This window comes from Limulus polyphemus, unplaced genomic scaffold (assembly GCF_000517525.1).
Source record: "Limulus polyphemus unplaced genomic scaffold, Limulus_polyphemus-2.1.2 Scaffold478, whole genome shotgun sequence".
Taxonomy (NCBI): domain Eukaryota; kingdom Metazoa; phylum Arthropoda; class Merostomata; order Xiphosura; family Limulidae; genus Limulus; species Limulus polyphemus.
Window position 1 is genome coordinate 471,534 of NW_013666088.1, and position 16,378 is coordinate 487,911.

The 16,378-nt window shown below is 35.0% G+C and overlaps 1 protein-coding gene across 1 annotated transcript in view; it reads left to right on the forward strand.

The window, feature by feature from the left end:
* Positions 1–1,244: 1,244 nt before the first annotated feature.
* LOC106458511 (Na(+)/H(+) exchanger protein 7-like) overlaps positions 1,245–16,378 on the forward strand; it is an 80,919-nt gene continuing 65,785 nt past the window's right edge. Inside the window, exon 1 of the mRNA XM_013918031.2 lies at positions 1,245–1,327. The gene's annotated coding sequence lies outside the window, so the exon portion shown is untranslated. The remainder of the gene's footprint in view (positions 1,328–16,378) is intronic.

Genomic DNA, 16,378 nt, shown 5'->3' on the forward strand with positions numbered 1-16,378 from the left:
TTTCCTGATGGAGCAGATGAACCCCATGTGAAGCAGAAGCCAATGAGACGGAGATCAGTACGAAAGAAGAAACATCCACTAAAATTAAGAGACTTTGTTGTATTTTAATTTTTCGTTTGTAAATTCTGTACATTTAATTAAGTTATTGTTAATTATCTATTGGTTTAATGTAAGTGGCTATTGTTCGGGAAGAACAATACTAGGGAAGGGGCAGTGTTATGACAGCGAAAGTCATGTGAGGCTGCTGGCGCATTGGCGCTGGTGGCGTGTGCGAGGAGTTTCTCGAATGATCGTGAATTTCCTAGTTTGTTCGGGACGCCCTCTTTTTTAATATATAAGCCCGGTAAATAAAAGTCAAAGATAGATAGATTGAAGAGATAGATAATTGAGTCAAGCGAACAGTAGGCACCGTAAGTAAAGTGTATGGATCACTGTGATTTATAGCGTGTCTTATAAAGGTTGTTAAATTTAAAGTGACTGTGGAAATTCTGTGTATTACAAAAAAGTTGTATCGAGAAAGAATAAACTAGTTTTTAATCAAGATGGTACTTGTATCGCTGAAGTTTCTCGGAAAGAATTTTTACCGGAAATTATCAAACAAGCAGATACGTAACACATAGTTCTGGAGTTGAGACTGATAGAAAACTTGGTTCATGACAACTGAAAAACAGTGATAGACAGTATTAGCTTACATTATACAAAGCAAACTATGTGACTAACTACGGATATAACTAAATTTAAGCAGCATGCATAGTATGCGCAAGGACAAAAAGTTCCTTCTTGATCAATAAAAATGTAAAACAAAAACAATAATAATAAACACACATACACAAAAACAAAGATAAATTATTAATGATTTCACATTAAAACCAAAAACAGAAAATTTTCTATATCAAACATAGATATTTAACATATATATATCTTAAGGTGCCATGTGCGCGGTGCAATTAAAGACTATTTACATTGATATATTCTTTAGACTTGAATTCAAGACACTTCTAACTTCGTCAACTAAATCAACATCGTGGGTAGTAGTTTACTAAAATTGTCAATAATTTCTCTTGACGTTGAAGTGAGTAAAATTAAATATCGTAAGCCTAGTATATAAAACTCCTACCTTCGCCTACCTAGTTTGAAATGGTATCTTCTGTTCGGTGCCGGAGTATTGAGAACCGACTGTACGTTTGGTTGGTAGGGGAACGTTATTATTCTATTGTATGCCTAGCGTGACCTTCTGTTGGTGTTCTGTTTACACACTAACACAAGGAATCCTCAGGTTGCTATGGCCTGAGAGGTATTTGGCTACCTAACTTACTTTCAACTAAAGGTAAGCTTTAAATTTAGATAAATATGTTGTATAACGTTGTTAAGCTCGTTATAATAGAGTACTGTTTACCTTTGGTCCTCTAGTTTTTGAAAAGAAGATCATTTGGTTATTACGCTGTGTTTTGTTTATCATATATTGATGATATAATAAAAATAGTTACTGTGCAAAACGATAATCCTAATGACAATAGGATTTGATGAAAATATTTATTTCTCTTTAATGTCGTAATAAGCATGTTATTACAAAATAGGGTAATTAATGTTATTTCTGGATGAACATATAATGTGAAACGTGAAATGTGATGAGTTATAATAACTTTTGTTGTAAATTTGTTGCAGTAAAGACTTTAAAAGCCTAATCCTAGTGGGTTTTGAATCAAGATCGTAACTTTCGATGCTTTTTGAACACTACCTTCTAATAGTTATGCTTCCTTGAAAGTAAACATAATATATAAATGAATTATTTTTAATACGTTAGATGTATCGGGCATCAATTACGTCATTTCTATTAGAAAAAAAAATTCTACATCCACAAATTTTGCAAAATCATCGTCGATAGTATTGTAGAAACACGATAGACTAGTTATTGAAATCGAACTTTTTCTTGTTACAAATTTAGTCCGATTTACTTTTTATTATTGAGGCAAAATATTCTAATTCAAACAATTCTAAGCATCGTACTATTATATTTAACTAGACGTCAAACTGTACGTTAAAGGTAATAAGCAGTAAAGATAGTTTCAAAAATAAGTACATTTCTTGTTTTATCGAAGAATCGGCCCTGTCTTATTTCAAAATTACGGGGGAACAACGAGACATTTTTCATGAAAGCAGAGGATGAAATTTAAGAATTACATATAAAAATAATAATTTCAGAATTAACTGAGTAAATATAAGCCTTCTTTTAAGTCTCGTTTAGTCAGTGTGTTCGGATTTGGTTTCTTTACATGTGGGTTGCTGTAATTTTAAAGTGTACTGAGGAAATAGGGACAAGATAATATCATTACAGTTAAAAACATTTTTTTTTACTAAAAATATGGATTTGGACACTTTCAATAAGGATAATTGTATTTAGAAGCTTGTTCTTCTCCACAATTTTTTTTTTTGCTATTCTTTATTTCGTTAAATAGGGATTATTGATATTGTTACGTCTCCGTTTGTTAATTGATTACCCGTAAATTCGTTCCGACGAAACTTTAGCGACACAAGTCCTTTCTTAAATAAAACTGGTTTATTCTTTCTGAATATAACTTTACGATACACTTAATTTCAACAATCGCGCTAAAACAAACGCTATAACAACGAACGTTATCTTCAACAATACTCTCTGACTGCAGATCAATTACTCACTACCTACACATTGTTCCCGTCACGTTCTTATATATACCACACTACCCCAATCTAGTAATCTCCCGAAGGTTCGAGAAAGAAGTGGCATGATACTAGCCACGTGACCTCGCTGACGCAACAATATCTTGGATTCATTTGAATTTTTCTGCGTTAAAGTCACGGGGAAGATATTTCATTCTTTTATATACAATCATGACCTTTGGGGAGTAAGGTTTATCGATATTATAATTGACACACTCTTGCTTGAGACTAACATATTGTAAGCAATATTAAACTTTGTTATCGTTGTATAGTCCACTACAGATAAAAATCAATTTAATTCAATGCCTTCCTGAGCAAATCTTTTTAATCATCAGGTTACGAAAAAATGTTTCTAAAGAATACGAAAAACAAACTCATTCATATCATCTTTACGCTGTTAATATATTTTTAGTATTGCTTATTTTATAGGTGTGTTAATGATTTATAAACAATATATGTATAATGGCTCTTGGAAAAATAGCAGTTGGAAAACTATATCACTCTTTCTTCGGGCTATGCTAGGCGAGGCTCAACAATAACGGTATCCGGACTCTAAATCTAAAGGTTTATGGTTCGCGTTCCATTGCGTCAAATGCTCTGCACTTTGGGGCCGTGAGTACACTGTGAAGATTAGGCAACAGTAGTCTAAAAGTTGGCAGTGAATGTAGTTCACTAGCTGCCATCATTCTAGTTTATCACTTCAAAATTTGGGATGGCCATGCTCAGATAGCGCTTGTGTAGCTTTGTAAAAAAATTCTTAAATAATCGGCCTGTGATTTTATAAACTATTTGTGTTGGATTTTCTTTACATATAAACGTATATGGCTTTAAAAACTATTTGTAGGTAAAATAATTAGGACATACAGCTAAGTTAATTATCGCGAATTTTCCGCTCCAACGAGAAACTTACAACATTGTACAGTTTTTCCATTCGTGTTTTGTTCAGAAAAACATGGGCCCGGCATGGCCAGGTGGTTAATGCGCTCGACTTGCAATCTGAGGGCCGCGGGTTCGAATCCCCGTCATACCGAACATGCTCGCTCTTTCAGCCGTGGAGGCGTTATAATGTTACAGTCAATCCCACTATTTGTTGGTAAAGTAGTAGCTCAAGAGTTGGCGGTGGGTGGTGATGACTCGCTGCAGATAGCCCTCGTGTAGCTTTGCGCGAAATTCAAAAACAAAGAAACAGAAAACCTAGTAAATGTATTTAATCTATCAATACTCCACAATACGAGCCTTAGGTAACTTTAAATTTGAATTTGAGTTAAGATAAAACAACTTTTGTAAATAAGACAAGGTACTTTGAGCTTTCTTATATGATGAATTAAACCTCTCTATGGTTTTAAGAAAATATTTTATCGTATAAAACAATAATCCTTTTAAATGTTTAGCTTATACAATAATATAAATACATCTAAATTGTATGATGTATATAAAGATCTAGAACCTTAAGGTCTAAATAATAAGGTAAACGTTCTATTTATTACGTGTTGTCACATATTTATTACTATAGCTTTATACTTGTTTTCAAGTAAAGGTGAACCTAATTCAATGAAATACTATGACTCACCATACGCTTTTCACTAGAACACTTCTTTTACATTATCGCAAAACAATAAGATTATATTACTTTAATAACTGGTTATGCCCAATTGAAGTAAATTAAAGTTCTGCATACAGGTGCAGCTGTTTCAACTAATCTACTCCTTTTACTGGGCTCATGGGGAAGTTGAATGTATTAATGTGTGCATGAATAAAAATGATCATTTCCTCTTGTAAAACCTTGAAGGACAAATACTAGTGGTAAAATACTCTGTTCAGGCTGCTGGCGTTTCTTAAAAAGCAAAGGCACTATTTTTTATTAAATAAATAGATTGGTGAAATTTTGCACCTTCATATGTAAAGCTCGTAATTATAATTGTTATCAAAGGCGTGATTTTCTACAAGTCTAACTGGTTATTATTGCCTAATGTCTCATTATATCCAAAGTTTCGTATATTACACAACACGTCGGAGGGTGGTGGCTCCGTATATGTTAGGCTTTAATAACTTGAAAGCGTTTTATACTTTTTTGATCCCCCCGATGGGCTAGCGGTAAGCTTACAGACTTACAAAATAAAAATCCGGGGGTTTAATTTCACGAGGTGAACAGAGCGCATATTGCCCATTGGGTAGCTTTGCGCTAAAACAATCAAACCACCATTCTCGCACCAGTGATCGAAACATCTTACCTGTTCTAAATACAAATCTTACTTACTGTAAAATGTAATTTGTAATAAGATATCGTTTAAAATAGTGTTGAATAAAATTGTAATACTTCAGTATGGTGATATTGTTTTGATATGTCCTTTGCTGTTTAGAGTTGGAAGTTCTTTAATTTCAGTAAATCGGGCAGATACTATTATAACTTATAAGATAAAAGTTATTGTATGGACATGTGAGGGTCAATCATTTGTAAAACTTATATAACAGATTCTCACTATAACTAAATTACATTTGAATTCACATAGCATAATGGAAGTATTTTCGAATAGTGTCAAAAAATAAATACTTGATAATATAAGAAAAAGTAGATCATATTATTTTCTATTTATGATTTTTGCGCAAAGCTACACAAGGGCTATCCATGCATAGTAATATTCAATTTTGAAACGAAAGGCTAATGATCCACAGCCCACACTGCTAACTCGTTGGATCATCTTGTCTTACCGAATAGTAGGATTTGACCGCCACTCTTATCACATACCCACAGTCCCAAAATGAATAGCGCGTTTTTGTGGCAACAGGCTGCGAACCATGAATCTTGTAGTTTACATTACAAACGCATTAACCATTAGGTCACGCCCAGCCAGTAGTAACAGTGACTAGTTCTGAGGTATGAAACATTAAAAAACAAGTTTTAGCCTCTTATATGCTCACATTCGCAGACTTAGTAACACGTATAACTTGTGAACGTCTATTTTAAGAAAATTCGATTCTCTCCTTTCTTTGTTAGATTGTCCTTTTCTGTAGTTATTGAAAACAGTGATCAGTATTCAAAGTTAACTGGATTTACAAGCCATTTCAGATTTAAGAATAACTACGCACTATAAACTGAGTAATTCCTCATTAATATACAATATTTGAGTAGTATTGAAATTTGACTATTAGTCTACTTTATTTATTTGTTTAGCCATTTCAGGTTCAAGTGCACACTTTAAACTAAGTAACTGTTCACTAACATGTAATATTTGAGTAACATTGACATTTCAGTAGTAGTCTACTTTACTCAATCGCGTCTCTCGATGGGACAGCGGTAAAGTTTACGGACTTACAACGCTAAAATCCGGAGCTCGATTTCCCGCGGTGGACACAGCAGATAATCTAATGTGGATTTGCTCTGAAACAAGCAAACAATTACTGAATCATTTGTTTATAAACAGCTATTTTATGGTACCAGAGAAATCAAAAAGAGTATTTGAGATATAAATGTGGCCATCACCGTTTCAAAATAACAACAAAACAAAACTGACATTCGGTTTTCAGTATACAGTTTAAATGTTATCGTAACGAGAAGTTGACAAAAGGTATTCAGCTAAAAAAGACTTATTCTTACATATACATGTTACATTTCTAAGAAAGGTACATAATCGTAAAATTTTAGCATGCACCTTTTGCTTGCAGAATGCTGTACTACAAAGGAAAACTAGATAAATCTCCATAAATTTTAGTATATTTGCAAGTTTTAAATCAAGGAATGTTATAAATGATAAATTAGCATTGTTATTTGAATTAGATGTGGCTTAATGGTTAGTGTGTCGGTCAGAAAGTCCAAGGTTATAGGTTATGATATGCTGCTGAACACCCTCCGCTCTTTCATATATGCGTCATAAAAGTGACAGTCAGTTCCGCTATTCGCTTAAGAGTAGCCATGTAGTAGGCGCTTTTGACTGGTTGCCTTTCCACTAGTCAGCAGTTCGATATTAGGAACAGGTACGCTTGAACTTTGGGGTCTTTGATCTGGCTATTTAGCCAATGTGCCGTAAAATATGCTGTTTAGATTGAAAATACCCAATACCCATTTTTTTATTCTATATTATCAAACTTTAAAAACATAAATCATATACATCATTCTTAAAGAGATGCTCATGTTTTGCAATAAACAGAATTTGAGTCAGAGACGCGTATCAACATGTATCGTTTTCTTCAGACGTGCTATGTGCTAAGTTGAAGCTCGAATTATGCCTTTCTTGTAGAATTTCTCGTTCAGAAGAAATTTTCCTTAGCAAGTATTATAAAACATCGCTAAGTTTTCAGCACGTCTGCCATTGGCATAGCTGACTGACCACTTTAAAAGCACTAAGTTGCTGCTTTGTGAAGACAAGTTTGCCTGTAATTTATGTACACACACACATTGTTCAAGGTAAAGCTCTTAAGATCAGTTGTGAATTATACGGATTTGATTATTTTAGAAATTGTACAGTGAAATACCTGAAAGTTCTATCGTGAAACAACCAGAAGTTGGATTAATGAGTTATGTTACAGATCATCAAAAGTGTAAGCTACAGGAATTGTTTAATCTATGAAAATCGTCCAGTAAGAAGCTCGAAGTTGAATTCACATGCAAAAAAGATATCGTGAGCCGATTACGAGATTAAAGAATGTGGATTTTTTCACGAGAATGTCAGAAGTTGATGTGGTATGAATAATAAAATAAGAATATCCGAAGTTATTTTAATGATAGGAATGGCCACATTCTTTGATAGATTGTTTATACAGAGTATTCATGATTATACTTAGTTGAATGGACGACAACTGCCTGTTGTAGAAACACAAGTGTAGAGGACGACGTTTCAAAAGTCTTCAGAAGACTTGCGTTTCTATAACAGGCAGTTGCCGTCCATTTAACTAAGTTTAATCAGGAATGGTCATATAATGATATCAAAAACTCATTGGATGGTTTGTTTGTTTATTAAATTCTCGTGCAAAGCTACTCGAGGATATCTGCGCTAGCCGTTCGTAATTTCGAAGTGATAAACTAGTGGAAAGGCAGCTAGTCAGCATCACCCACCGCCATTTATTAGGATACTCTTTACCACCCATTAATGGGTTTAACCGTTACATTAGAACACCTCCAGCTGAAAGGGATATGCATGTTTGAAGACTGGTTTCGATTCTGCAATACTTCGATTGTGAGTCGAACACCCTTTCTACAAGGCTATGTCAGAGCCTTCATTGGATATAAGAGAGTCATGTGAGAATATAAGTAGGTGCTTTTAATGGTTCGAATCTATGTGGTCAGAAAGAACACATATTTTCCCTAGTGAGTAAGCGATAAGCTTACGGATTTAAGACACTAAATTTAAGGGTTCGATTTCCTATAATAGACAGAGCGGATAGTTCAATGTGTAGTTTTGCGCTAAAACAAACAAACAGGAATAATATAAAATGTGTATTTATTAGATTGTTATCGAAATAATTTTAGTTATTGTGTTATTTTCTGATGCAAGTAATTTATTAGTTAATCTCATTATTGGAATTATTGGCAACATTATAAGTTATGCTTTAACATTTTTATAATAAAGGAATTGTTTCTTAGCCGAAATATATATTCTATTTTTCATACGGAGTTCCAGAAAAATAGAGAACAGGGCAATTTTAAGAAATTAAACGCACTTTATATTTTATTTTGCATTAGGATTTTCTGATTTTGCTTACTGCATAATAATTAGGTCATAATATTACGAACTACGACTCCCACTGACAAAATATAGGCGGAAATATGTCTAATATTACAGTTTAACTTTCTATGATTTATTTTGCTATAAATCTGTTGGATGACGTTCAATCAAATTTCGTTTGAGAGTCATTTACTACGTGAAACTTACCACATAGGCATATATTCTTGGAATTCACAGAGTAGGCACACCAAATATTGATCGTTATGCCAAAAGGAAAAGTCACTAAAAACATGTTAACTTCCTAATGGTGGTCTAGAGTCAAGGAAAGTATAATGAGAATGAGCCCCCTACATTGAAACAGTTTCTACATCCACGTAGCATATTTTAACTCAGTCAGCAGAAGACATTTTTGGAGATCCTGTCCCATTCCTCAGTCAGTGCAACGCAAAGTTGTGGTGTCACTAGTAAGGCGCTGATGTGCAAAGTGCCCAAAGCAGTGTCTGAGATGTCCTTAGGATTTAGAATTAAAGCCTCTTGGCTTCTTGCTTAAGATAGTTTATCTATATTACTGGGCATCATTGCATCAGGAAAAAGTCTAGTACACTTACAAGGGTGAAATATCATACAACTGGTTCCAGTACCATGCCAGTATATCATTGACCAGTATATCCGACCTTTAGAAGAACAATAAGATATTTTCGCTAATTAATACTGACGTCTTCCTAAACCATACTGTTGGACTGACTCAGGTCTTCTATACCTTACTCTAGACCAATGAAGACAATTTCTTCAGTTTGTTTAGTCACTGAGAATCACTCAAGATGATTTATGAAATCTATATTAAGCCAATGGGCAGTAGACTGGTGATTAATGTAACGGCAGTATTGTGCAGAAAGCTTGTTTCTGTGGCGTAGTTGACTTTCCATCATTTTTCCAGGCTGTTTTATATAAATTTGTCTTTTGGTAGCATGTTCAGAACCTTTCCACTAGTAGACGTGTTACTTTGGTTTCCAACCCTTGAACAACTCCGATATCTGTATTTACATCAAAATTCTTCGCTTGCCACCAAAAGGTAATATTATAACACATTTAAAAGGAAACAAGAAGCACAACTCAGCAAATGATCAACTTTAAAAACAAAAAGGGGATACCGTCGTTCTAAGCGAATAGCAAGAACAAAATGTGCTGAACATAAGCGTGTTTTTTTCACAAGACACGTGAAACGTAAACTTATCTTGTGACGTATTGATTTTATATTACCTTTTAGGTGTAATTTTCCAGATCATATTTCATGTTTGCCTTTTTCCAAATCGCAATGAAGTTTTGCCAGTTTAGATTTTGATGAATTTATACAAGCAAGATGATTATACATAAAATACGTGACATTATGATAATTCTCTCACTCTTAAGAAAATAAAGTCCTGGTTTTTGAGAATACACTTTTACGGCCAGTGTATGATGCAGATGAAAACAGATGGAGAAGACGATATAATCGAGAGTTGGTGGATATCAGCGAATTAACTCCTGTTACAAATATCGTAAAAACAATAACAATGGGATGGGCTGGCAAATTACCAGAATGAAACATAATAGACTGCCCAAGATTACTATGTTTGGAAGATCACAAGGTAGGAGACCATTAGGAAGATCGAGAAAAAGATGGCAAGGTAATGTTGCAAAGGGCGCCTTTGATGTTGGTATAGAAGATGAAGAATGGTCAGAAAACAGGGAAAGATGGAAACACTTCGTGGGAACGATTTAGGGTCTCCAGGTCGAGTGCTATAGGAGTAGAGAGTTATCTAATTCTACAATATTTCCTCGAACTGTGAAAAGTAAAATAATTAATTTTATAAATCTGGGACATAATGATACAAGCCGTTCTGTTGTATTTGGTCGCGTTAGTCTGTACAAACACAAAGTTTGTGTTTCTAAGTTTATTTTACAAAATTTGACATTTTGATATATGTGGATTATGGATAGTTTAGTAACAAATGATACAGGCAATTTTGAGTCGAGTTGAAAGTGATTTTAGTTATTAAAAGCTGTTTACGTGGAATTGTTGACGAAGGTTCTAATAAATATTATACTATATTTGCTTGGGGTTCATAGATCGGGCAAAATAGGTGGTAATTCAATGCGATACCGATATTCTGTTTGTAGGGTATATTTATATTATGTAAGGTAAATGTAAGACCGAGTAAAAATGTCCCCCCCCCCCCCCAGTGGCACAGCGGGATGTCTGCGGACTTATACCGCTAGAAACCTTACAGGGTGGTTTGGTTTGTTTCGAAGTTCGCGCAAAGCTACTCAGGGACTATCTGTGCTAACCGTCCCTCATTTAACAGTGATAGACTAGATTGAAGGCAATTAGTCAACACTATCCACCGCCAACTCTTGGGCTATTTTTTTACCAAGAATAGTCGGATTGCTCGTCACATTATAGCACCCATACGGCTGAAAGGGCAAGCATGTTCGGTGACTGGGATTTGAACCTCCAACCTCTAGATTACGAGTCGAATGCCCTAACCCCCAAGCCATTACAGGGTGGTGAAAAAGTTACTATACAGCTGGGACAGTTGGTATCATTCGGTTGGTACTATAGAAAATATTACGAAGAAAATTATAATCAATTTAATCATGATTTGTGTCAAAATATAAGTTTGTTTGTAATTAAGCACAAAGCTACACAATGGGCTATCTGTGCTCTGCCCACCACGGGTATCGAAACCCCGATTCTAGCGTTGTAAGTCCGCAGACATACCGCCGTGCCACTGGGGGGCTCAAAATATAAGACGTTACAAATTAAGCTATGTTCTAGGTGAAACAGTTACATAATCACTTTTTTCCTCACCTTTGTTCATTTGCACAGAATAAAACATATACATGTTCCTTGTATAAATTGCAGGAAATGGATATCATGCGATACTAATTTGATATTGTTATTTATTTTTCTTTTTTGGATTTTGTTCAATGTGGAGACATCGATTGATGATACTGGCGAGAAAGAAAAACAAAAAATAAAAGTCTGAAGGGCTTTAGTTACGAAACTGTAACCAGAAAGTGCCAGTAGGAAAGTAGTAATTTAATCTTAAGTTGTTGTAGGCTTTCTAATAACGTACAACTACATGCTTTTAACAGAACATTTGTTACGAACAGCAAATGTCACTTATTGATAGACATATACACTAAACGTGTGCCAGAAATTTACAGAAAACCTTAAAGAAAACAACGAATACATGCAGTCGAATCATCAGAGTGAACAAGAAGCCTTGCATAATTATATTCTATTGTTAAAATAACGGCTTAAACAATGCAATAAGAGAGACAAACGCGAATTTACGCCCGGTTAAGTTCCGAGAATGCCTACTTTAATTGGTGTAACGCATAAGTGTGTCAATACAGAATATCGCTCATCTTTCTTGCTTCACGTATAGAGCGTTTTCCACGAACTTTTACTTAAGTAACTTTAGGATATTTACAGTCTCACAGGGTATTTATGTGCCTGCCCATAAATTCAGATATTTCACTAAAAAATGTGAACAAACTCAATATTTCCCAAAACATGCAAGTATTCCCTAAGGCGTTACCTATTCTAGTTTTTTTTCATAACCGCTCAGGTGGGGATGTTAGAAATGCGGCAGGTACCTAATAAAACAGACTTTCCTCATTCTCCCCTTTCCATACTCTTATTTTGTAATAATTTCGTGACAAATTTATATATCGCTTGTTGATTATCACTTAAAACTGGTACAACAGGAAACTCACCAAGCACGTGAGGGCTGTTTACTCACTCTAATTAATTTGAATAGACCTGAACAGCATGCAGTTACTGTTCTACTTAGAATTCCCACAGAGAAAAGAGAAAATAGGGTAAATATAAAACAACCACCAATACAGACAGAAATAACTTTCATTTAACTACTATATAATGGTAGGTTTCATTTAAGAACAGAAAGGTGGGATTCACTTGGCTTTAGAATATAAGATAAACAAATTGATTTTCGAATTGAATTATTACTACACAAATTACTTTGGTAATTAAACATTTTTTTGTATAACTATATATTAGAATAAGCCTTGAACACAGACAGTCTTGAAATACTAAACGATTTGAAAAAAAAATAGATCCAAAAGATGGTTAACAAACTTTATCTTAATTATTCCTATTTTATTATTTCTTCTTTAAGCTCTGGAAACTTGTGTAAATGTAAATACAACATATTGAAAAAGCGTACAAGAAAAAGTTTCTGTTATGACGATTGGATTAAACATTTGGTAAATCACGCTTTTGTGGTGTAATTTCACTGAATTGAATATTTTCTGTCGACTTTAAAAAAGGACATTTACTAACTCTAAGCCCAGACAGATGTGAAAATCTTTCATTGATTTTGACTTAAATTGACGCAAGTAAGTGAACTGTATACTGACACATGTCTGTTCATATAACAATAACATAATGACTTTCATGGATGGGAATAATGGTCGATATCGCAGTGAATTTCGCTATGCAATATTGGTCAAATGTTACTTAATTTTCCTGATGCATAGTATTAACAGCGGTACATCATTTCTCTTAATTCATTAATTTCCTAATCGTAAATTTATCATAACTTCTGTTTTAATTTTGATCAGGACTCCCCAAGTTAGTTAGTGATCAAGTGAATGTGCATGTCAGACAGCCATAAAAAGGGCTAGTCATGGGTATCACTAACGCTTGCAGTTATTATAAATAAAAGAGCGAAAAAGTTTAGAAAATATTTTTCACTCTTCACCACCTATTAAAAATGAGAGTGATCTTCATTCTAGTTATCCCTGCAAGTATTGCGGAAACCTACGTCTTTACTCTACCTTCCACCATTTTATAATTATCCCTGCATGTAGTGCGGAGATTTACGTCTTGCTCTACCTTCCACCATTTTATAATTATCCCTGCAAGTATTGCGGAGACCTACGTCTTACTCTACCTTCCACCATTTTATAATTATCATTGCAAGTATTATGCAGATTTAGGTCTTGTTTTACCTTCCACCATTTTATAATTATCCCTGCATGTAGTTCGGAGACCTACGTCTTGCTCTACCTTCCACCATTTTATAATTATCCCTGCATGTAGTGCGGAGACCTACGTCTTGCTCTACCTTCCACCATTTTATAATTATCATTGCAAGTATTATGCAGATTTAGGTCTTGTTTTACCTTCCACCATTTTATAATTATCCCTGCATGTAGTACGGCAACCTAGGTCTTGCTCTACCTTCCACCATTTTATAATTATCATTGCAAGTATTATGCAGATTTAGGTCTTGTTTTACCTTCCACCATTTTATAATTATCCCTGCATGTAGTACGGCAACCTAGGTCTTGCTCTACCTTCCACCATTTTATAATTATCCCTGCAAGTAATGCGGAGACCTACGTCATGCCTTTGGCCATTTTATAATTTTTATTTCGTGGTGGGTTTAGTTTTGACTATTGTCGCTCCTTTTATAAACATTTTCCCAGAATTTTTATTAAAAGTATCGAAGGATTGAGTATACAAGATATTTTTTAAAGAAAGATCTACACTAGATGTAGTTGCACCGTCCAACTCTCTTTCAATAATCAGCGTAAGTATAGAAATACAACAAAAACTTATGACTTTGACATAGATTACTGAATTTTAAATGGACATAAAGAATTTTTTCCCTCTTGCTAGGAAGTTCTATTTCGTGATAAAAATGTGTAGTTTTACATCCATAACTTCTTGCTGAAGTATTTTACTACCAAATATACCAAAACAAAACATGAACATAAACATAGCTCAAGTGAGTGAATCCTTGTATATAATTATATGATTGGGTTAGGTAATACACCAATATTTATGCGCTTTTAGAAACGTTAAATTACCACCTGAAGAAGGGCATCTATGGCTAGTTTGAGTAATTAATAATAGCAAGAAATTAGGAGTAGAAAAAGAAGCAAAGGTAAAATTAAACCAAACAATATTGACATTGAATTCGGGGCCTTTTAGATAAATGTTTTTTATTTTGAAACAAATTATGCTACTTTCTCCACAAAACATATTTGCTGAATTACTCTCACAAAGATTTGGTTCTTCCTTTAAAAGCTGATGTAAAAATATGATTTTAGTAACTTTGAAAACTAGATGGGCATTCAGTAGAGCCCATATCCCAACCATGCAGCGTTGATCACATTCGGCTCTCAAAGAATACGAAAATGTGTCCGTATATTGCTTGGAGACGGCTTGAATGGGTAATGAAGAAAAACTTTAATATAAGTTTAACCGTCCATCTTTATCAACGGAGACGGACCATTTTTTGGCAGGACAATGAGGAATAATATTCTAAATATGTCCACCAAGTTTAATCAAAATCCAATCGTTTTTAACTGAGTTATAGAGCAAACATAGTGTGTTTGTTTGTTTTGTATTCCGCACAAAGCTACACGAGGGTTATCTGCACTAGCTCTCCTTAATTTAGCAGTATAATACGAGAGGGAAGGCAGCTAGTCATCGCCACCCACCGCCAACTCTTGGGCTACACTTTTACCAACGAATAGTGGGATTGACCGTAACATTATAATGCCCCACGTCTGAAAGGGCGAGCATGTTTGGTGTGACGAGCATTCGAATTCGCGACCCTCCGATTGCGAGTAACATAATGTGCAAAATCGGCCCACATGTAAACAGATAGTGATTTTTTGAACTTTTGTGACCTTGCTGTGGCCTTGACCTTTGATTTTGACCCTTCAAAACTAAAACAATGTCTAAGTTCGGCCATAATCTAAATGTATACCAACTTTCGTTTAAATCCATTCAGTCTTTTTTGAGAAATCTTGCTGACAAGCATACACACCTCCTTTCTATCACCTAACCAGCAAACAATGGACACAGGCAAACAGGCTGAGGTTAGGCCACGGCAGAACAACGGCCAACCTGCATCGATGGGGTTATCGTAAATCCCCTACATGCCCAGCATGTCAGGAATCGCCACAAGACACAGACCATCTCGTGTTGCACTTTCCGGTCACTGCGGTACCGGGGGATATGGTACAATCCATGAAGCGGGCGAGGCATTCATTGACTTTGTCATGATTACGAATTTGGAAGTGTGAGAAACACAATGCTCAACTACTACTACAGGAGTGAAACATAACTTCCGTCCACCTTCGGTGGCGGAGATAAGAACAGTTTCATGTTTTATAACACTTCCAAGTTCTTAGGACATCTGACCACTGTGGCTCGGAATAAATGTGGAGCGAAATTATATAGGAGCTCTAACTTTCCACCCACCCCTAAGGGAACCCGTGTATTTCGCGAAAACACTTTTACAGGGATTCCCCGAAAGCGGACCCCAAATCAGGCATAGATTTACAATTAAGCACGTAAATAAGTAGGCCTACTAATTACTGTTCGTTACTTGATTACATAAATTAAATATGCATTATAGCGGTAATGATAATTAAACTGAAAAAGTGCAAAATAGTAGTTTAAGCATTAAATTTGCAATATAGTGGTCCTGTAAATGTGGGCCATAGGCCCATGAGTTTGTTAGTAGGAAACATAATGTGTGGTAGATTCATTCACGTGAATATATATAAGAATACTGCTCATGTTTTATGGATGGAAGTTTGGTTTTTCATTATGGCTGTGTGTGTGGGGGGGGGAGGTGGGGGATACTATAAACACTTTGAATAAAGGGTGGAAGTAGGCTTTTTATTATTCTAGTGGCCTTATTAAGATGCAAAAACCATGACCACAACTGTCCATGGACCAAGAGGGCATAGATGGATTCAGATCATTTTGGTTAAAAGCAGCTGGGTCGTAGACCATAATTTATTATCGGTTGTAAGCACATTTGTTTTTGCACCAGCGTTCTTGGTGAATAATTGAAGAGATGGAGAAACCCGACTCTAATTGGTTGCTGCTACGCAGTTATTCATATTATACTGTTGCGTCAGCGTGGTCACGTGACTAGTATCACGCCACTTCTTTCTCGAACCTTCCTGAGATTACTAGATTG